The sequence below is a fragment of the Oryctolagus cuniculus genome, chromosome 7 (genome assembly GCF_051225735.1).
Source record: "Oryctolagus cuniculus isolate XC-2025 breed Fujian yellow rabbit chromosome 7, ASM5122573v1, whole genome shotgun sequence".
Lineage (NCBI taxonomy): Eukaryota > Metazoa > Chordata > Mammalia > Lagomorpha > Leporidae > Oryctolagus > Oryctolagus cuniculus.
In genome coordinates, this window is record NC_142873.1 from 76,340,445 (window position 1) to 76,363,396 (window position 22,952).

General features: G+C 42.5%; 1 protein-coding gene across 2 annotated transcripts in view; it reads left to right on the plus strand.

Moving 5' to 3' along the window:
- The window catches only part of ALG14 (ALG14 UDP-N-acetylglucosaminyltransferase subunit), a 104,650-nt gene that overhangs the window by 57,881 nt on the left and 23,817 nt on the right, over positions 1 to 22,952 (plus strand). The window lies entirely within an intron of this gene.

Here is a 22,952-nt window from a genome sequence, read left to right on the forward strand (position 1 = left end):
TCCCTCTTGGAACTGCTTTGGTTTCATCCTACAAATGTTGGTATGTTATACTTTCATTTTCATTCAGTTCTAAGTATCTCTTATACCTTTTGATACTTCGACTTTGACCTAGTGTTTGTTTGATTTTCAAATATTGAGAATTTTTTTTCTGTTATCTGTACTGATTTTGAGTTTGATTCCATTATGGTTAAGGATCATTCTCTGTTTTTAAACATATAGGAGTTTTCTTTTATGAACCCAGATATAGTCTCTTTTGATGAATTGTAATCCTTGGGTGCCTGAATAGAATTGTGTATTCTGCTGTTGTTGTGTGTAATTTTCTGTAATTCTTTATTAGATCCTGTTGATTGATAATATTGTTGAGTTCTTCTATATCTTGGCTGATTTTCTAGTCCTTTTGATTGCTGAGAGGGGCGTGGAACACTTCATTAATCCTTCTAAACAATGTCTAAATAGTTCCATACTCCTTGGCCCTTCATAATTCCTTCTATGCTATTATTCTGCTCATATAAAGTATACACTGATTCCACATTGAAATGAATTTTAAATACTCCATATGAGTGTACTGTTTTGTATCTCAAAGCCCAAAGATTTCTTCTCATGTCTTTTTCAGTTTCCCCATCTTTGAATCACTAGTCTGATCTCATATTCTTTTGAAAACGTACTCCTGAAGAGAACTTAGTTTGTTTCAAGGAGAGGAAAAGAAAGTTTGATCCATGAGGTCGCTGATCGTTAAACTAAAAGAGGACTGCTTATGTTGGGAGGTGGTGGTGATCAGTAAAGTTCTTGAGGGTAGAAAGTATTTTTGCATTTCCCATGGTCCCTTCCTTGAAAAATGCTTTTGCATATTTGTGGGATGACTTGAAAATAAATGAATGAATACTAGATGCTTTGAGTCATCACGGAAATAAAGACACCCACTCCCTACAGTGGTGCTTTTTTCGGGTTTTATTAAGAGTCTGCAAAACCAGGAGGTTTCCAAAGTCTGCAGAGTTTGATTACTGGCTTTTTTCCAGCCTTACTGTTGTTAAATGAAATACTGAAGGAAGGAGTTTTACATGTAAACATGAAAGCTAATTTAGTTTTTTTTTATCAAGTAGAAAATAAATTTTAGATTCTTTATGTACAACAAATTGGAAAGAAATGGGCCATTTCAGGCTAACACTCTGTCCCTTTGCCTGACACTGAAGCTGATTTAATTCACCATGACAAATTTAGATGTATTTATTACATCTACACTCATGCTTTGTATGAAGGAAGGCCATTATTTTACTTAGTCATTTTTCCCCATGTTGCATATCCAGTTTAAGCTACAAAATGTCTAAGTTCATAGCAGTAGCAAGAAGATAACTTTCATAGTAGGTTATTGTCCTTAAGTAGATACTGTGATCTCTTTTTTATAATTAGGTATTTTCTGTGGTGAGCCATAAACTAGATAGCAATAAGATTATCACTGTTTGCATAGTATATAAATTTTTTATTGGCCTACTAATTAACATGTGTTTGAAACATTACCAAGAGTCAATTAACTTTTTGTTGATATGCCAGAACCCTTACAGGAACTTTGTTTTTCCTCTTAACTGCTGTTGGTTTGATTCTCTTTATATAATGACCTTCATCTGGTATTACATTTTTTGGTGATCCAGAACCTTTATAACATGATCAAAGGAAATTTTGCTCAACAAAGAAAAGATCAGCTGTCCCAAGATGCATATCTATAAATGCAGTTAAGTAAGAATGAGGTTTTTCAAGCCAAGTCAAATGCAAAATAATTAGATCGCATTTGTCTACTGTTTCATGTTTTCCAAGATTGGTGAAATCATACTCAGGAGCCATTTGTGTAGATTGCTTCATTTCTGTTCTTCTGTTGCCCAGTCATCCATCATGCATTAAAATGTTGCCAGGATTACCCCTTCCCAGCTTGTGTTTCCCCTCTGCATATGTACCATAAGCATGCCAAAAACTTAGCACCCTTTGCAAAGAGAGAAAAGAACCAGCTCCATATTGTATGTGCATTTAGCAAGCCTGATGATGGTCAGAGTCCTCTGTGAGAAGTGATTTGATGTGAAAATCCTCCGAGCAAACTGCGTTTCCCAGCTGCATGGTGGAATTACCAGCTGTGCCACTGACACTGGCGGGGTGACAGCCTGTAGCTGTTCCCATCCACAAATGAGGTATTTAATTTAAACATGTTGCTTCTGTTTCACATTTTGAGTGAGCTCAGAACAAACTGTCAAAATTAGGCTGTGTATTCCCAGTGAGAGATCGCATTGAGTTGTTTTGATTCTTCTTCATGTTGGGGGCTCTCAGAGCCTCGAAAATTGTCTTTCTTTCTAAAATTATCTTTTTTCCATTTGGCAAACATTACGCTTTTCCTCTTTGCAGAGGCTGCCATGGATTTTTGCCCTCTGGTTTGTCACTCTCTGAGTTGTCCCTGCGCTAGCCCATTATAGGCACATGTTAGATCTGAGCCTGGCAAAACTTCGTCCTTGTGAGGCGAAAGCTAGTGTGATTCCTTAAGGATAACAGTGTGGCTGCAGTGGAAACAAAAGTGAAAGCTGAACAGAAAGGAATTCAGTTGAGAGTAGATAAGAATAACGGAAGTGTGATGGAAACAGAGGGACTGATGTGTGGTCAGAGACAGTAAACTTGGTGAGACTTGGTCTTGTGGACAAAGGTGGTGAGAGATTTTGGTGGGTAGGTGAAAATATACAGTGGGTAGAGAGAAGGGGAACCTTTAAAACAGCCTTGAATGTGTAAATTATTTCTAGAGCCAATTCCAGCCTCACTGGCTTTCTGTATACGTTGTAAAGGGTTCGCGTGAAGCAGTGGTGCTATTTGTATAGTATTTAAAAATCAACAGCAATGTTTGTTTAGAATTTTTTAAATTGCCCTTTGATCTAAAGAGAAAGGGGGATACAAGCACCTCAAGTAGTTGATTATGTAATGGGAGAATTTAAGAAGGGCTGTAGTAGTCCAGGGTAGGTGAGATCATTAACGATTTGGAGATTGTATAGCTAGAGTTGATACACAAGTAGCATGGGTAGTTTTAAAAATCTGCACACAGCCCATGAACTCACTGCAGAAAGGTAAGGTGTAATACTCATCTTGGCTGTCCTAGCACCTATTAAATACTTGTAGCAGTTCAATAAATATTGAAGGGGAAAAGTTGTATAGGAAGGATATGAAAGGAGTCAGAGAAGCTACAAAAACATAGTGGTGACTGCTGATAGCTTTTAGGTAAAGTGGAAAAATTAGATTAGGAAAAAAACATTGCATAACTGCTCTTTGGTTAACTTTCATGTCCTCTGAATTAATCTCTGGAATTCATTTGAGGACTTTTTTTTATTACATGTTTCTGAAGTGTTAAGTTTTTCTTTGTCAAAGCAATCAAAAGAAGATATGGCGGGGGGAGGGGGTGGCACTGTGGCATAGTGGTTAAAGCCACTGCCCACAGTGCCAGCATCCCATATGGGTGCCAGTTCGGGTCCTGGCTGCTCCACTTCCGATCCAGCTCTCTGCAATGGCCTGGGAAAGCAGTGAAAGATGGCCCAAGTCCTTGGGCCTCAGCACCCACATGGGAGACCTGGAAGAAGCTACTGGCTCCTGGCTTCAGATGGGTGCAGCTCTGGCCATTGCAGCCATCTGGGGTGTGAACCAGCGAATGAAGACCTCTTTCTCTCTCTCTCTGCCTCTGCCTCTCTGTAACTCTGCCTTTCAAGTAAATAAATAAATCTTTAAAAAAAAAAAAAAAAAAAAAAAAAAAGGTAAAGTTTCTCATTCACCTCAATCAGAATACAGTTCTTTAATTTTTGAATTGTGATGAGATTCATAGAGTATTAACCATTTTAAAGTGTATGATTCCATGGGAGCCGGCGCCGTGGCTCAATAGGCTAATCCTCCACCTTGCGGCGCCGGCACACCGGGTTCTAGTCCCGGTTGGGGCGCCGGATTCTGTCCCGGTTGCCCCTCTTCCAGGCCAGCTCTCTGCTATGGCCAGGGAGTGCAGTGGAGGATGACCCAGGTGCTTGGGCCCTGCACCCCATGGGAGACCAGGAAAAGCACCTGGATCCTGGCTCCTGCCATCGGATCAGCGCGGTGCGCCGGCTGCAGCGGCGGCCATTGGAGGGTGATCCAACGGCAAAGGAAGACCTTTCTCTCTCTGTCTCTCTCTCTCACTGTCCACTCTGCCTGTCAAAAAAAAAAAAAAAAAAAGTGTATGATTCCATGGCATTTAGTGCATTTCACACTGTCATGTACCCCTACCTCTATTAGTTTCCAAAACATTTTCATCAGTAGTTTCTTGGCTTTACTGTCTTAGTGCAGTGGAACCACTTCAGATTTTTTTCAGTTTGTTAAGAAAAAAACTGGAGCCCAGGTGTTCCTTTTTAAAAAAAAAAAAAAAAAGGTTATTTATTTTCATATACTTGAAAGGCTGAGTGAGAGGGGGAGGGGGTATCTTCCATTCACTGGTTCACTCCTCAAATGGCTGTTACAGCCAAGAGTTGGCAAGACTAAAGCCAGCAACCAGGAGTTCCATCCAGGTCTTCCAAGTGGGTGGCAAGTACTTGGGTCATCATCTAGTGCCTTTCAGGTGCATTAATTGGGAGCTGGCTCCAAAGACTCGAGCCAGGCACTCCAATATGGGATGTGTGCTACAATGCCTGTCCCCAAACATACATTTTTAGTTTAGCATTTATTCTTTGATAGTTTGTTACTTGGTGATTTCTTTTCTCTTCACTTCCTGGTATTAGTTTTTTATCTTTTATAACCGGAGTAGTGTGAAGTCACCAGTAACCTTTTTAGTGTAGTCAAATCACTATAGAAAGTTTACCATTCCTCTACTTGTTAGTGAGTGATTTGAGACTCCTCTTATGCCAGGACCACCTCTTACAGGAAATGTAAGTCATGCTGCCTGTCACCTTACATAGTCTATTCCATGTGGCCAGAAAGGTAAACAGACCTTCCCTGAGATACACGAACAAATAAGTATAAAAATATTCTTCAGGGCCGGCACCGTGGCTCAATAGGCTAATCCTCCGCCTTGTGGCGCTGGCACACGGGTTCTAGTCCCGGTCAGGGCACCGGATTCTGTCCCGGTTGCCCCTCTTCCAGGCCAGCTCTCTGCTGTGGCCCAGGAGTGCAGTGGAGGATGGCCCAAGTGCTTGGGCCCTGCACCCCATGGGAGACCAGGAGAAGCACCTGGCTCCTGCCTTCGGATCAGCGCGGTGCGCCGGCCGCAGCGGCCATTGGAGGGTGAACCAACAGCAAAGGAAGACCTTTCTTTCTGTCTCTCTCTCTCACTGTCCACTCTGCCTGTCAAAAAAAATAAATAAAAATAAATTTAAAAAAATATTCTTCAAGACCATCAAAGAAGGAGGTACCTTTCTCTGAAGGGAGGAGAGAACTTCCACTTTGAATATGGCCTTGTCGGAGTTTGTGGACTCAAAAGGCTTCCATAGCTTTGGCAGCTCTTGACAAGAGCCCCTAGTGATCACTGATGTCATAAATAAGAGTGTCAATTGTTAAATCAACAAAAAGAGTCACTGTGCACTTGCTCCCCATGTAGGACCTCTGTCCTTAACGAGTTATACTATGAGAATTAATAGTAAAACTTGTCTTCAAACTGTACTTTATACTTTGTGTGTCTGTGTGTGGGTGCGAACTGTTGAAAACTTTACTTAGTATAGAGTTGATCTTCTGTATATAAAGGTAATTAAAAATAAATCTTAATGAAGAATGAGATGGGAGAGAGAGTAGGAAGTGGGACAGGCGTAGGGGTGGGGGTGGTTATGGGGGGAAGAATCGCTATATTCCAAAAGCTGTACTTATGAAATTTATATGTATTAAATAAAAGCTTTCTAAGAAAGAAAAAAGAAAAAAATATTCAGAAGTACCTTGCAGTCAGGGAAGAGGAAACTCTGATTACCATGAATTTACTGAGGAGTGAGCAAACATCTTACAGAGTTCAATTTCATTGTGGCTTACAGAAGAAGCCTTATTGTATAGAGGGATGGAAAGGGTCTGATTAGAAACAGGTTACAGAGCTTGAACTGGTGCTACACACTCTGAAAAATAGCAAGAAATTCCCTGCTGATAAGACCCTTGAATTATAGAAAGAACGTGGGACTGATCATTCCTTTTAAGAAATGTTGAGTACCAGATTTATAGGTTTCATATGTTTACAGTGTCAAAATTTCCATATTCTGTTGCGGAGAGTGAAAGCCTGCCGTGGAATCAGCTGTAGAATTGCAAAGGGCAGCAAATTCCATTTGTTAGCAAAATACCATTTTGCATTCTTGGTCTTCCTGAATTCCCATTTAAGCCACTTAAACAAATCCTTGACTCAAGCAGTTTTTTAAATGTGTCTACAGCTGACAGTTTGTGAAAACAGGTTTGTTTTCTGGGAGCTAAATAATCACTTTTCTCTAAGGACAGGTGTCACAGGCTTCAACCAGTTGTGTCCACATCTTCAAAACTCCAGATGCTATTTTTCAAAAGGTTTGCGTATATAATAGGTATTCATAGGTAAGTGGTGCTGTTGAAGGCAGTGCCCAGAGCTCATGGGACTTGGTCTGTTGTTTCATTATTCCTAAGCCAACTCTTGTTAGTTTTCAAGAGCCATGATTTTTCTTTCTGAATTCACACAGGCAATACATACATACATACATACATACTCCTCAGCGGTCACTCCTATTGGAGAGCAGAGTGTGGACAGGGTTGGGGGGAGGTGGGTGGGGGATGGGAGTAAGTAGGGAGTGGATTGCCTCCTCTCTCCGTAGGGACCAGGTGAGGCTTAGGGGAGGCAGGCTTACAGCTTTCTGGTCCCAGAGGAATTCCCAGTTACCTTTGTTACATAGGTTTCATTGAGAATTGATCCTGAGTATTCATTTCACCTTCGTTCTCTTAATTTCCAAATTATTTCTTTTCTCTGTTTTACATCTGTTATACCTCATTTCTGACGCAGGAGGGGGAAAAAAGTCATCCTGGGAATCAAGAGATTTTGGTTTTACCCTGTTTTGTCCATAATTAGGCATGGTAACTCAAAGCGAATCAGTTAGCATCTCTGAGCACAGTTTCTGCTCCCTAGCAAATGGGAGCCGTGAGAAGCTGCAGTAGAAGCAGCAGAGAGGTCAAGGCCACCTGCTTTTAAACAGACCCCTCCATCCTCTGGCAAGGTCATTCCCTGCCACCCAAAACCACAAACTGCTGCTCACTGTCGGCCAAAATGACGTCTGCTCCTTGGAGCACCTATAGCGTATTGTGTCTCAGATAGTGTGGGTGTGAAGAAAACACGTTTGCTTGGATGATAATGGTGACTTAGCTCTCAGAGGCATGCTGGGGCTCCTCGTGTCTTACCTAAGGAGCACCTAACACCCACATGCATACTAAGGAGCCTTCAGGCGCTTGGTGGCCCTTCCCCTGCCCTGCCCTGCCCTGCCCATGCTAAGTGGCCTGCTTCTCTCTTCTCTGTTCAGACCCTGACCATTCTCTCTTCTCTGTTCATACCCTGACCATTCTCTCTTCTCTGGCACCCGTGGCCCCCTTGCGATCTGTGTTGAATCCCCTGTTCCTTTTCTGCACTCCCTTTTCCTTTCTTGCTTTCTTTTGTTTTGCCAGCACAGTATCTCTTTGAGGGCTTTCTTGCTGCAGACTATAGGGAGCATACAGGTGTTGACAACAACTGTAAGCTTTATGGGTGTTAGATGTACAAGAGCTTATGGGTTACTTTATTTCAATTTGGATGGACTTTATTCCAGAGTGAATTGGACAGGGGCTTCCATCAATACCCTTTCTTTGTCTACATCAGTGAGCCCATTTTTATTCTTAAAGACAACACTCACCAGGCCTCCTGCCTTCTCTTTCTTATCAGTTTTGAAACAAACTGACCAACCTTGGGTAACAGTGGATGCAGACATGTTTTGTCTGAGTCACATAGTTGGTCTGAATTTGGAGTCCATCTTCAGTTCAAGGTGTTTCACAACTACACAGAAACCCAGATTTCTGACTCCTTTTGCAAAACTGTATGGGTTTCTGACTGCTGGTCAGATATCAGCCAGAGTACTGACTACCCTGTCTGTGACTCACTCTCTGTGATCGCTTACGTATGACTGCTTCATTCCCTGTCCAGACCACTGCTGTGTCGAGCCTTCAAGACTCTTCCCCTGGACCTTATTAGACAGTAGCAGTACAAAGGGGTGGCTTGGAGGCCTCATCCATGATCTGGGGACTAAATGCATGCCATGTAAGCAAAGGCAGTGGGCTTATTGTCACAGTCACTGAACCCTTCTTCTTTAAAGTCTCGGAGCTGCTACTGCCGTTGTGACAGAAAAATTAATATTTATTAGATTATTTGAATCTTGCTAGATTTCTGGATATGAAAATCAGTGAGTACCTTCACATCCCCCTCCCTGCTTTATTAGATCATTCCTTGATGGAAACTCCATTCATATACCCAGAATCATACACTTATACAGATGATACCTTAGCAGTAATTTGATCCTATACCTTCTGTTTTAGAATTTAGATAATAGAACCAAGAGAGAAGAGTCCCTTGTTCAGTTTCTTAGAACTATAGAAAAATATGAATGAAAACTCAGTTCTTCTGAATCCCACCTCCAGGATCAGCTGTAGACCACATCACAAATGAGATATCATAGATTTTTTTTTTCCTCTAAGGGTAATCAGGTATATACTCTCTACATGGAACAGAGGAAATGGGCTTGGGCAATATGCATACCACTGTGCAAAATCTATGTCTGGGGGCTAGCATTGTGGCACAAGGATTAGGCAACCATTTGTGACTCCAGCATCTCATATCAAAGTGCCAGTTCAAATCCCAGCTGCTCCATTTCTGATCCAGCTTCCTGCTGATAATCCTGGGAAGGCAGCAGATGGTGGCCCAAGTGCTTAGGCCCCTGATACCTGTCTACCCATGTAGGAAACCTGGATTGAGTTCCAGACTCCTGGCTTCAGCCTGGTCCAGCTCTGGCTATTGGGGGAATTTGGGGAGTGAACCAGCAGATGGAAGATCTGTGTGTGTGTGTGTGTGTGTGTCCCTCTGTCACTCTGCCTTTTGAATAAATAACTTTTAAAAAGTCTAGATCTGCCATTCTAATATTTGTACAAGCTTCAGTGAGATACTTCCTCTGTACAACCTTCCTTTTCTGTACAGGGACTACAATACCTACTTCATAGTCCTTGTGAACATAACAATATATGTGTACGGAGTCTCCACAGTCCACAGTAAGTTACTGTGTCTTTCCATCTCCTTTGTCAAGAGTTCAATATTCTCTTCCAAAAATTGAGAGGCTAACAAGGAGTTAATAAATATTTGAAAATTTAGACCAAGGAATGTGTGCACGGTGCCCAGCTTGGATGATGTGGTATGTCTGATTGTTTTCATGTTGATTTTCATGCCACAGTGATCCCCTTCAGGCATGAAAACAACCAAGGATTATTTGCTTCTCTGTTCTTTCTTTTTTGGCCCCCTTCTTGTGTTTTCATCACAGACTGCAGCCCTTCTAAATGCAGTATGTCAGGACTTAGCAGTGAATCCCAGCTCTCTCCTGCTGGGCCACCATTCAAGGACATCCTGCCGATTCTGGCCGTCTCGAGAAGGGCTGATGGAAATGTGCCTGGTTCACAGACAACCGTAGTGCCACAGTTCAGATTCTCATCTTCTTGAGACTTTGTCTTACACCATCTCTCCAGCCAAATCTTCCCCCTCCTCTGAGCTCCTCTTGAACTTGCAGTTTAACATTCAATTGCTCTCTGATCATTTAATTTCTTTTTTTTTTTTTTTTTTTTTTTTTTTTTGACAGGCAGAGTGGACAGTGAGAGAGAGAGACAGAGAGAGAAAGGTCTTCCTTTGCCGTTGGTTCACCCTCCAATGGCCGCCGCTGCAGCCGGCGCACCGCGCTGATCCTGGCAGGAGCCAGGAGCCAGGTGCTTTTCCTGGTCTCCCATGGGGTGCAGGGCCCAAGCACCTGGGCCATCCTCCACTGCACTCCCTGGCCATAGCAGAGAGCTGGCCTGGAAGAGGGGCAACCGGGACAGAATCCGGCGCCCCAACCGGGACTAGAACCCGGTGTGCCGGCGCCGCAAGGTGGAGGATTAGCCTATTGAGCCACGGCGCCGGCTCTGATCATTTAATTTCTGTTCATTTTCTCCCTCCCCAAATTAGCTTGTGAGCACTTTAAGGGCCAAAACCCAAGATTTCTGGCTTTATTATTATCCCCTATGGAGGATGTTTCAGGTGTTTGGAGAGGCCTTTGATTAATGATGAATTGTAAGGAACTGGAACACGTCATGAAGGAAATTAGCAGCCTCCGGTCCCAGCTCCCTGCAAGAACACGGGGTGCTGATTCTGCTCTCTGAGGAATATCTCTTCAGCTGAGGCCCTCTGGTCCCTCCTGGACCCCCTGAGGGATAAGTGGAGTTGGACCCTCAGACTGCCTCCCACATCGCCTTTATTACTTGGACCCCCTCCCTCCCTCTCTGCCAGCTGAATGGGCCTTGCCCTCTTTATTATCAGAGTGGGGACTAGGGCCTTCCTTTCTCTGACTGACAAGGCAAATTTGAAAGTGTACGAAGCTCTTTTCTGGTCGAAAAAGATTGGGAAGCATAACCAAGCCTTAGCAACTCAGGTCTTCCAACTTACACTTCCTACTTACACTTAATTCGTAAAGAAAATGCCATCCAATGAATTACTTTTTAAAAGTTATTTTTTATTTATTTGAAATACAGGGACAGAGACAGATCTTCCATCTGCTGATTCACTCCCCAGGTGCCCACACAGGCTAGCACTGCGCCAGGCCAAAGCCAGGAGCCCAGAACTCTGTCCTGGTCTCCCGGATGGGTGGCAAGGACCCAAGTACTTGAGTTATCACCTGCTACCTTCCAGTGTGTGCGTTAGTGGGAAGTTGGAATAAGAGCAGAGCCAGGACCCAAACTCAGGCACTCCAATATGGGATGTAGGTGTTCCGAGGGGAGTCTTAACTGCTATGCCAAACACTTACCCTATTTTTTATTTTTAAGATGACCTGAAACTATAAATGTAGATGCTATTTCTCTAGCATCACAAAACCTAAATGTCAGAGCTAGCCTTTGGAGTCACTTAGTCCACAATTTATTCTTACTTTACAGATGTTTTATTTATAAGAAAAAGAAAATAAATTTATAAGTAAATTTGTGAACAATTATAAAAAGAAATTTGCCAATTATCTTGCATTGAGTAACTGAGACAAGATGAGACCAATATTGGACATCATGGAAAACAGAGATGAGGTTTTTATTCAGAAGAGTTTGCAATCTGGCGTACAGGCATGGACCCCAGTCTAAGGCTGCAAAGGATTGGTGGATGTGGACAAGGAATGGAACTTGCATGCCTCAGAGTTCTGGACCGAAACATTTGCATGATTCTTTGGAGGTCTTTTTAATCCCAGTCCCTCTTTGAAGATGACAAGGGGTTAGTGTGCCATCATCCGATTATCACAGGCTGCACAATAGAGAAAAGGATATGGCATGGGGATCTGCATTATGTGCAGAGGTTATGATGCTACTTGGGATGCATCAGGTTCTTTTCTTGGCTCCATTTCTGCTTCCAGCTTCCTGTTAATAAGGCACACCCTGGGAGGCCGCAGGTGATGGCTCAAGTAGTTGGGTCCCTGCCACGCACTTTGGAGTCCTAGATTGAGATTTAGCCTCCTGGCTTTGGGTTAGCTTAGCCCCAGCTGTTGCAGGTATTTGGGGAATGAACCAACAGATAGACAGAAGATACCCCCAACTCTGCCCACACCCTCCTACTCTGCCTTTCAAATAAAAGAAATAAAACCTTTTAAATTTTCTCTTTTAAAAATATGTCCTGAAACTTCAAGATGTCTGACAGACCAGTTCAGAAAAGAGGATCAGCAATTGCACTTCAAAGGGCCTGAAACAAATAGCCCTTTAGGTCGGCTTTTAAACCAGTAACAGATCAGGCACCAGAAGAGGAAGCCTGTTTCACAGCCAAACTGTGAACAATACTGAAAGCCCAGGCTCCCACAGTCTCTGGGGAGTAATTAGAACTTGTTCAGTCATCGCCAGTTTGTATTTCTGAGAATGATTCTTAAAACATAAAATGATAAAAGTTGGGCAAAAGATAAACTATAGGTCATTGCTTCAAAATGAAATTGTGTAATTCAGTTGGAGGTCATAAATTTGGAAGTACTGGAGGGTTTTTTTGTTTTTTAAGGAAAAGTGATTTAAAGGCAGTGCTAATAAAATTAAAAATAATCCCAAACTAAAAATATATGTTGAAGTGTTTTATCTCAGTGGGGCTCTGAGAGCAGTAAAATATCCAAGCTGGAGTCTAGTCCTCACTAGGCTAATAATTAGTCTAAGTAATTAACTTTTTTCTCTACATTGCCAGTGCAGATTTGAGGGGTTGTTTGTTTTAGTTGTTAGCAAAACCCTATAAATATCCAGATTCTAGAATTGCTGTGTTTTTACTGTAAAGAACAGGAAGCTAAAAAAGAGGTGGAGGGTTAGGATAAATTGAGGATAAATGATAGCTTTTGGTCACATTCAGATATGGCCTATTATTTATCCTGCCCTAGAAAAATGAGGCCATTCTGCATTTAAACATACACAGCAACGTAATACTTGTGATGAGAGGGAAAAGTTCTTTTGGATTGTTGTTGTTGTTTGGTTATCTCACCAACAGAGCAAATCCAAGAAAGAGTTGAATAACATCTCATCAAATTATACTTTTTCTGGTGGTAGTAGTATTGGTCATTAAGGTCCTTTGCAGCTTCAATGGTCTTTGATTTAGTGATTCTAAAGTGATGGCCTAGCAGCCGGCCCTGTTGACCATGAAACATAGATGTTCCCCGTGTTTGCTGACGTGGTTGTGACTAGCCTGCAGAGGGTGGCCTGATTGGGGGTACCTCAGGACCTTCACCCAGCCAGCATAGCCTTTGCGACTGCCACATCCAGCATTTGCATTTCTTAGTGGCAAATGACTATTTAATGAGCAGCAAAATCTTAACTGGGTTCCACTACAATGAAATAATAGCTTGACTAATAAAATAGTTGGAGAAAGTTTAGTTCCAACTCCACTTCTGACTAAGCTGGATGGAATTGATATGGAACTAATCAAGGAGACAGAATTAGACTCATGAGCTAGAGGCTGCGGCCGCCTGCCCCCTTCATGTTCTCACCTATGTCTACCCACCTGTCAATCAGACTATGTAACTACTCCCCTTTTGAAAGTGGACAGGAGGCTGGAGCCCACTGAGCCGGCCCCCTGTGCCCTCTCTCTCGCAGTCTCTGGGCTGCTCTCTGGAAAAGATTGGTATGGAACTCCCCGTTGATCTTCAGGACCTGTTTTCCCTTGATAAAGCCTCACGTTTCTGTGTATTTCTCGCACTTTTCAAATAAATCCTGAACTTTACCATGCTGTCTGTTTTGCATGGGCTGGTGCTTAGAATTCTTATCTAAATAAACAGCAAGAACCCAAAATATTAAATTTTGGCTTAAGGTAAACCATATCAGTATTATTTCCCTAAACTATAGGTTACTGTCACATTCACCAAAATATCCAATAAAGTTTTGTTAAATCTTTTAATATTCACGTTTCATCACTTTTAGTCATTAAAAATGAATATTAAAGCAATTATCTGTCAAATTTACATTATGAATTTCAATAATAAAGGCTAATGAAGAATCTTAATCCTGTTTTTCTTTTCATGTTTGTTTTTCATCTGCTTGAAAGGCAGAGAGAGAGAGAAATCTTTCATCTGCTGGTTTACTGACAAATGCTTGTGACTACCAGGCCTGGACCAGGCTGAAGCCAGGAAAATGGCATTCCCTCTGGGTCTCCCACACGAGTGGCAGAGCCAAGCACTTGGACCTTAATTTGCTGCCTCCAAGGATGCCTTAGCAGGAAGCTGGATTGGAAGCGGAGTAGCCAGTACACAAACCTGCTCTCTGATATGGGATTCTGGCATCCTAAGTAGCAGCTTAACCTGCTGTGCCACAATGGCTGCCGCTTAACCCTGTTTATAGGAAAATGTCTTAGTCTGTTAAGGCCACTGTAACAAAATACCATAAATTGGGTTCTTATAAACAACTGAAATTTATTTCTCACAGTTCTAGAGGCTGAGAAGTCAAGATCAAGATGCTGGCCAGTTTAGTGTCTGGTAAGAGCAGGCTTCCCAGTATATGCATAGCTCACTATAACTTCATGTGGTGGAAGAGTCAAGGAAACTTTGTGGAGTCTTTTTTTTTTTTTTCAAGACAGAGAAAGAGATTGACCAGTCAGACAGACAGACAGAGCTTTTATCCACTGATTCATTCCCTACGTGCTCATAAGAGCCAGGACTGGGCCAGGTTGAAGCTGTAGCTGGGGGCTCCAACCAGGTCTCCCGCATAGCTGGCAGAAACTCAACCATTTGAGCCATCACCTCTGCCTCCCAGGTTGCACATTAGCAGGAAGCTGGAATCAGGAACACAGCCACGACCTGAACACAGGCCCTCCAAAATGGGATGTGGGCATCTCAGCTGCTATCTTAACCCCTAGGCCAAATGCCCACCCCGGAGTCTTTTATAAGGGTCCTGCTCTTAGGATCTAATCACATCTCAAAAGCCCTACTTCCTAATACCATCTCCTTGAAGGTTAGAGTTGCAGCATGTGAATATTCTGGGGATATAAATATTCAGTCCACACAGGATGTAACTGGCATCTTCAGCTTTCTTGGCTAACCCAGATGCTCCTCCATCCCTCATTCTTTTCCGAGTTGATTTTCTGATCATAGTGTGACCAGGTCAGCACATAGTATTCTAAATATACAGTCAGAACCATTTCTTTTGACTTTATTTAATATCTTTGTTTATATAATGGAGAGCTTTGCTTGTTTTTATTTCTGCTGGGCCCTCTTGGAATAGGAATTTTATCTTCCAGATTTGTAGAACTTTTTACTAAATATGGAATGATATCTTGTTTTTTTTCCCCCCTTCCAGTCAAGAAGAACTCTCTTTTCTTTGTAGAACTTAGGAATGGTGAGCACTAACTCAACCCTGTGGTATTTTCTAAGTCCACAATCTACACGTGGGTAGTCACATGGCTACCAGAAATAAAAATACACAAGTGCATTAGACTGTTGTTTCTCTTTTAATACAAAATAAGGACATTTCTCCATGGAAAACATCCTGAATTCATCTAAAACCAATTTCTACATTGTTTTTTGGAATTTAGGCCAAAACAGGATATTTTTTATCTTTTTCATTGACAGAGAACTTCTCTGGGTCTATCACTGATAAAGATGGCTGAATTTCAATGTTATACATTAGCAAATGCATTCTATTTTTATGCTACAGTACAGCACCAGTTACTGCTTTGGAGCAGAGAGGGTTGGTGGTTAAGAACAGGGTTAGGCTCAGTCTCCTGTTTTTGACTTGTACACACCAGTGAGTCAGACTTCAGCTGCTGCTTTTTTTTTTTTTTTTTTTTTTTTTTACAGGCAGAGTGGACAGTGAGAGAGAGAAGACATAGAGAAAGGTCTTCCTTTGCCATTGGTTCATCCTCCAGTGGCAGCCGTGGGCGGCGCACTGCGGCTGGCGCACCGCGCTGATCCGAAGGCAGGAGCCAGGTGCTTCTCCTGGTCTCCTATGAGGTGCAGGGCCCAAGGACTTGGGCCATCTTCCACTGCCCTCCCAGGCCACAGCAGAGAGCTGGCCTGGAAGAGGGGCAACTGGGACAGAATCCGGCGCCCCAACCAGGACTAGAACCCGGTGTGCTGGCGCCGCTAGGTGGAGGATTAGCCTGTTGAGCCGCGGCACCGGCCTTCAGCTGCTTCTTAGAAGTAGGAATATGCAGTAGATATGCTACTGATATGCTGTCAGAAATTGGAGAGCAATCTAGACTATAAACATTGATTTGGCAACAGTTGAAGAAGGTATTACTTGAGAAGGGATAAATGTTAGGAAGAGGCTTCCTAGGTAAAGTCTATTCCAGAATATAAGGTTGGAAGAATTGTGTGTGTGTTTTGTTTTTTTTTTGGGGGGGGGAGGGGCTACTGTATCTATCCAGGAAGAAGAAATACAGGGCCAATGTGACAATGAGGGTATAGACAGAATTGGTTATCCAAGGCACTAACTAAAAATATTATATATTTTCCTCTGTGAACAATCAAGGATTAGACTTACCACTTCAGATTTAGTAGAGCCATTTATAATATTTGGGTTAATAATTTCAGGTATCAAAGTCTAGAGACTTAAAGTCTTTTTATTTTGTAATCATTATATATTTACATAAAATCATTCTAAACTTACACACTTACATTATAAACAGGTTCCCTGTTGACCTAGGGGACAAAAGTGATTCCTCAAGTAATTGGGTCCCTGTTGATATAGTGAGAGAACTGGATTGAGCTCCTGGTCATGGCTTCAGCCCGGCCCAGCCATGTGGGCATTTAAAGAATGAACCAGCAGATTGGAATACTCTCTGTCTGCCTCTCTAGGTCTCCACCACTAAAGCTGGCCTTATGAAATTTGTGTTTCCTAAGAAATTTGAAAAAATTTCATCTCAAATGAGAAGAATAAGATAATTTCTGATACTTAAGAGCTTTCAAAAAGTGCATAGAAATGCATATTATGAAAGAATTATGCATGGATTTCCAATTTTGTGGTGCAAAAATAAACTTATCTTTTGATTCCGTTTTCTCACAAACTTTTTAAAGTATCCTCATGTTTGATTAGTTAGGAAAGTCAGTGATAGAAAGGTAAGCTTTCATCCCGCTGGAAGTTCATTTTATCTTGTTGGCTTGGGTACTGTGATGGATGTTCACATCAGTTTTAGCCTCTGAATGATCTACATGCAGAATGTAGCACCCACATTAATCAGAACTCCTGTTCTTCTGCCTCTAGGATAGAGTGCAGATACCTACTTATTATAGAGAGGCCAGGGTTTGGGGACTTGGCATATTCATGAGTCTCCCCACCCCCACTCTGCCCCCAACTCACAACATCATTTGCTAGCTAGTATAGTGTCAGGATCACCAGAATAGCAGGAAATGAGGAAGGGACAATTCTCAAAAGAAGGTGATGCTGGGTAAGACAAAGAGCATTGTCTACCATGTCAGGTCATTTCGTGAATGTGATTTAGGCACCTGTTATGTGCCAGGCATTATCCTAAGGGTGAGGGATACATCAGTTAATGAAACAAATAAGAGGGTTTTCAAAGAACTCATGGAAAATTTGCATCATCTTGCAATTCTGTCTTTCCATGAACTTATTGAAGATTCCCTCAGATACCTGTCTCATGCAGTTTGCCTTGGAGCTGGTCTGTTCAACTACAAAAGCGTGTTGAAGCCTGGGTGCCAGCTGATATGACTAAGTATTTAGACTTCCAGGCATGGTATCCATCCTTGCTGTTGTCATTGCATTCAAAGTGAGCAGCAAGCTAGTATTCATGCCAAAGTGACATTCTTTGGCAGAGATCTGCTACAGTTTCCAAAGGATTCAGAACAGTAGGTGGTGTCACTGGTTTAAGTGGCCTACAGCATCTCAGATGAAGAGATGAACTAGTACTGTGTTAGTGCCTGTAGAAAACACGTTGCCAAGAGCCTGTTAAGTAACTTCAGGATTTCTGTTTCAAACCAAATGGGATGAAAATTCAGAAGGTTCAGTATAATTTTGCATTTTGTTGTGAAAGCCAAAGTTCCCTAGACACACAGAAATGCAGAATGCAAGTTCAAGGCAGAAATATGAGTTTCATTTTATAAACCAAGACCCTGGGAAGAGTGGTCTTCCTGCCAGTCTTAGTTGACTCTGGTCATGGGCAGGACAGAGGTTTTTAGAGAAACATGTCTTCAGATAGGAAATGACTATAGGATGCCAGCAAATAGATGCTATTAGCAAAGCAAATATTTGTTAGTATATGTTAACCAGGCCCACATTTTCCATTTAATGCTCAAAACAAGGAACAAACCTCTTCGAGATTAGAAGTCTAGTTGCAAGTATTAAAAATTTTTTTTTCAAGTAGAACTTGCTGAAACAAAAAAGAAAGTTTCAGTACTTGAGATACAATGTTTTTAAGACAGTTCTTCCACCCCCACTGCATCCTGATCTTACTGTGTGGAAGGATAACATTTTCCCCAGTGTTCGAAATGTAAGTTAAATATTTCTGCTCTGGAAACAACATTTGGTTCTGGGTACCACACTATTAAAGAGCCATTGACAAATTGGAGCATATTCAGAGGAAAATGACCCAGATGGTGAGGGAATATGAAACCAGTTAAATGTGAAACAGTTGGAGGAAGTAGGGAGATTTAGCCCACAGAAGAGAAGATTAACCAGAAAGGATTACAAAGACCACGGTTTTCAAATCCTGGAATAGACATCACAGAGGTTAGGGATTCATCATGCTCTGTCCATTGGAACTTCCCAGAACAAGGGCCTTTGTGGGGCAGATACCGAAAGAACATGGCAGAGAGCTTGGTACAAATCAAAGCCATGCCAAAATGAATGGAAATCGTTGGAGCTGGGTACTACATACCACATACCTGGAGTTATTCCTACAGAGAGTATCAGTCAGCACCTGTGCGTATACTAATCCTATCACACTTCCTGCATGGGCCTTCCTGCATCTCCCATGGCCAATACTGTCTCTTCCTTGTTCTCCCCTTGTACTTGTTATTTCTCTGAAGTGCTTCCATGGGTTCCCTGTATTCTATTTATGTATGTCAGTCTCTCACTAGTGGTTCTTAAACCTTTCAAACACTCATGTGTCCTTTTTATAACATGCCCTTTCCTGTCCTGAAATGAAATTCATAGTTCATTTAACATGCCTATGCACATAATTCCAAAAATGCAGCATATTATCTTAATTGTAATAAAAAGGAGAAATTAAAGTAATATTTTAATCAAATGACATGTTTTGCAACATGTGAGTGCCAAGGCATAACCATCCCAAGAGAAGTAATCAAGCAGATAGATTCTGAATGTAGAATCCCTAGAGTAGTACTGATACACGTCAGATCAATCCAGGTGCATTGTGTTGATAATTCAAACACGGTCAACAGCTTTGCCATCCATGGCATAATTGTCTTAAATAGCGAACAGCTCTGATTAAAGTTCCTAACAAAAGTCTTCCCTCAATTTCCATGGTGGATCTATTTGGGACACTTTAGTTTATATATAAAACATGCAAAAAATTGTCTATGTAAAAACAGTAAATTCAGGCTCAGTTATAAGTGGATTACCACCCACATGAATGTTCAGTGGGACATTTGAAAGGCAAGAGGGATACAGGACGGTATTTTGTTGACCTGGATGTCCCAAGTACTGCAGAGTGTCCATACCCACCTACTTATCTCAGTGGTGGCAAAAAATGTGTAGGGGAACTCACAGCAGCATTTCTGGTTGTTACAGTGACTGAGGGATGCTATTTCCAGAATCAAACTACACAATACTTGAGTCTAAGGGTGGACCCCAGCTTTGTTTTTCTTTTAATTTCCTTAGTACTGGTGCATGAGATATTGTGTGTTTATTTAGTAGGGAGGATGCCCAGTGGTCCTTGGAGTATCTCAAATTCAGTTTTTCAAAACTGAAGAAAGATGTCTTCTTGCTGTTCCCTTCTCCCACTCACAATCTCTTCCCTCCTTATATCTGTCTTAAAAGTAGTAGTAAGAATCTTAGTGGAGAATGAAACTGGGAATGGGAGACGGAGGAGGAAGAAGGGTGGAAGTGTGGGTGGGAGGGCGGATACAGTGGGAAGCATCACTATATTCCTAAAGTTGTACCTATGAAGTTTGTATTCCTTAAGTAAAAGGTTTCCGGGGTGGGGGGGCGGGGGGTTGCGGGAAAGGTAGTCTAAGAAGCTAGCAACTGGATTCATTATGGCTGGCGTACAGTGGGACATCAGACCATTTTGCTCCTGGCTTTGGGTCTGGCTGCCTCCATTTCCCCCCTCCCTTTTCACCTCCACCCGGGCTCTCATAACTGCACTGCTTCCCTGCTTCCACACTCCCCACCACCAGACCACACCACCACCACCTGCCTTCAGATGTACATTGAACACTGAGTGTCCCATGAACATGTCAAGCACTACAAACTTCAGTACATACTTCTGGCTCCAGGCCCAGAGTAATCTTAGTTCGGTGGCCTTTTCCAAATGGAGAACTCCTGTATCACAATGTGGCTTAAATGTCTCTTCGTTTGTGACATCTTCCCTGACCTGGATTGCTCAGTGTGTCTGTGCATACACCTGTGTGGCAATTTTACTTGTTCTGATGCCTTTGTGGTCCCTGCTAAACTGAATGTTCCTTGAGTGGAAGTTAATTACTCCAGCTTTGGAGTAGTGGCCACAGTTGGCATCCCACATAACCTAATCTTGCAGTTTTCTAAAAATCCATGGAAAATGAGTATTGTGCAAAAACTGTGCATGGATTTCAAAATTATTTTGCGCCAAAGTAAACTTACCTTTTAATTCCACTTTTCCATGAACTTTTTAAAGTACCCTCACAGAATGTTTATAAAGTGTTTACACCCACCTGAAATATGAGCCATTATCATTGGCATAATAGAGGAAGTACTTACTGTTGATTTTGAATGAAGGATGGAAGGACTGCTCATACTGTGAGATTCCGAGGTTTTATGATTTAGTCACAATAATGGATCTTATTTTGGAAATTGCCATTGATTTTGTTATAAATAAATTTATCTATGAAAAATACTCATGGGAAAAAAATGTGATCTACTTTCCCCTCTAACAGATCTTTTGGTGCCCTAAAAGGCATTCACTGTGAAATAATACTGTAAGAACTCTTGACCTCCAAGCCTTCGCACACTGTGGAAAGTTGTGAGCCTGGAAATCCCTGCATCTGCAGTTTCAACTTGTATCTTCCAAAACCTGAAGTGTGGGGAACGTTAGCTCTTGCTCCTGGATCTGGGTGGTGGTGCCCGGCAGTGAGCGCCACTGGTCCTGCTGAGCTCAACACAGCAACTGTCCTACAGCTCCAGAGTTTGCAGCCCAAATTCTACTCAGACTGGGGCTCAGCTCAGTGGTCTCTGTACTTTAAAAGATCTTTCTTTTATACGTCTTCGGTGCTGTTTGCCATATAAAACTGGATCCTAAATTTTAAAAACTTCCATAGTTAATACTGTGCTAAATGTTTAAAGCCTGACATTTGATCTCCGTGAACTGGAACGCTCTGATTTCACTGTTTTCAGCTAGTAAATGTCACTCTAAACATTGTTGCTTTCACTCACACTTAAGCGCTTTCATGTGCAGTGGGTGCAGCATGTCAGAGAATTCTTTGTGTGCCACTCCAGTGAGGGGGGAAAAAAGTCCAAGCCCAGCCTTTTAACAGAGTGAAAAACACGGCTTAGAAGGCAAAGACGCTGCTGTTTTTATGTGGTGTTTGTGAACACACAATCCTGAGTTCTCCCAGATACGCTTACAAAGCGACCGTATTGGCTCAGGACAGGGACCCGCTGAGCTCACCCACAGTTGCTGGCCAAACAGCCTCCCTCCCTGCCCTGTTTGTGACCGGGGCTAGGGAAGGGGGTGTGGACACTGTCATTACCATGAAACCACAATTCATTCACTTTTACCTGCGGGAGGAATCTTGTCTCTGCCTCCCCAAACTTTTCCACCAGGGTATTCATTTCTCAGTTTCTAAAGGCTGCTGGCACACAGGCTGCCTCTCACTTTTCACCACTTGCACATGAAACAGGAAATCAGTTTGTGACTATTTCACAGCAAGTGATTTATTCCTGTTCTTTTCTCTCTCCCTCCTTTATATTCTTTGCTTGGAAATATTACTCTCTTTAGCTCCGTGTCCTCCTAGGATGTTTTCTTGTCTGTTCTTTCTTCCCCCTTGCTTTTCCCCATTCCCCAACCCCCTGAGTCCCTCTGGGGCCCTCCGCTTCCTTTCATTCATCCTGAGTCCCTTGCCCCACCCCTTTTGGGCTCACTCGGCTTCACGGTTGGCCGGCTCCCTCTTTCCTCCCCCATCTGTTACAGGCTGCTGGGCCCCTCCCTGCTCTCCACATCTTCCAGGTCCCTCCTCATGTTCCTAGAGGGCTCAGGCAGCTTTGGGCCAGGACATAGCTGACAGCAAGCAGAACTCCTCCCTCGCCACTGTTGTAAACAAATAGATCATCAAGACAGTTCTTAACATAGGTGTGGCTGTGTTTATTTAAGACTGTGACTTATTTATTTACACTCCCATTTGTTAGTTCACTCCCCCAAATGCCCACAGCATCCGTGGCTAGGCCAGGCCAAAACCAGGAGCCTGGAACTGAGTCCAAGTCTCCCATCAGTGGCAGGGACCCAATTACTTAAGTCATCACCTGGTGCCTCCCAGGTTGCACATTGGCAGGAAGCTGGAATCGGAGTAGAGCCTGGAATCGAACCCGTGTCCCAAGTGGCATCTTCAGCGCCGCATCGAATGCCTGCCCCTCTTATTCAAGTATTTTTTAGGCAGGCAATGCTCATGTCCATCAGTGTTTCCCGTTTCCTGGCAGTCACACTGAAGTGTGGCTTAAAGCCTGGAAATAAAGCATCCTTCAAGAAGCACTAAGTGGAGCTTGAGAAAACCACAGACTTTTCTGTCATATGGATTCAAGGCTCTGTTGCTTATTAGCTAAGTGGCCTTGGGCAAATTAATTCACTCATTTGACAGTAATTTACTAAATACCTGTATGTGTAGTTTGTCATTGCCTCCTAGGAAGCCAGTGAATAGCCCTCTGTGTTCCCCTGTTATATTCACAACCAATTGAGAAATAAGACATAGAACGTTCATTCCTAGCTTTCTTTTTTTTTTTTTAAGTGTTTTTTTTGTTTTTGTTTTTGTTTTTTTTTTGACAGGCAGAGTGAACAGTGAGAGAGAGACAGAGAGAAAGGTCTTCCTTTTGCCGTTGGTTCACACTCCAATGGCCGCCGTGGCCAGCGCGCTGTGGCTGGC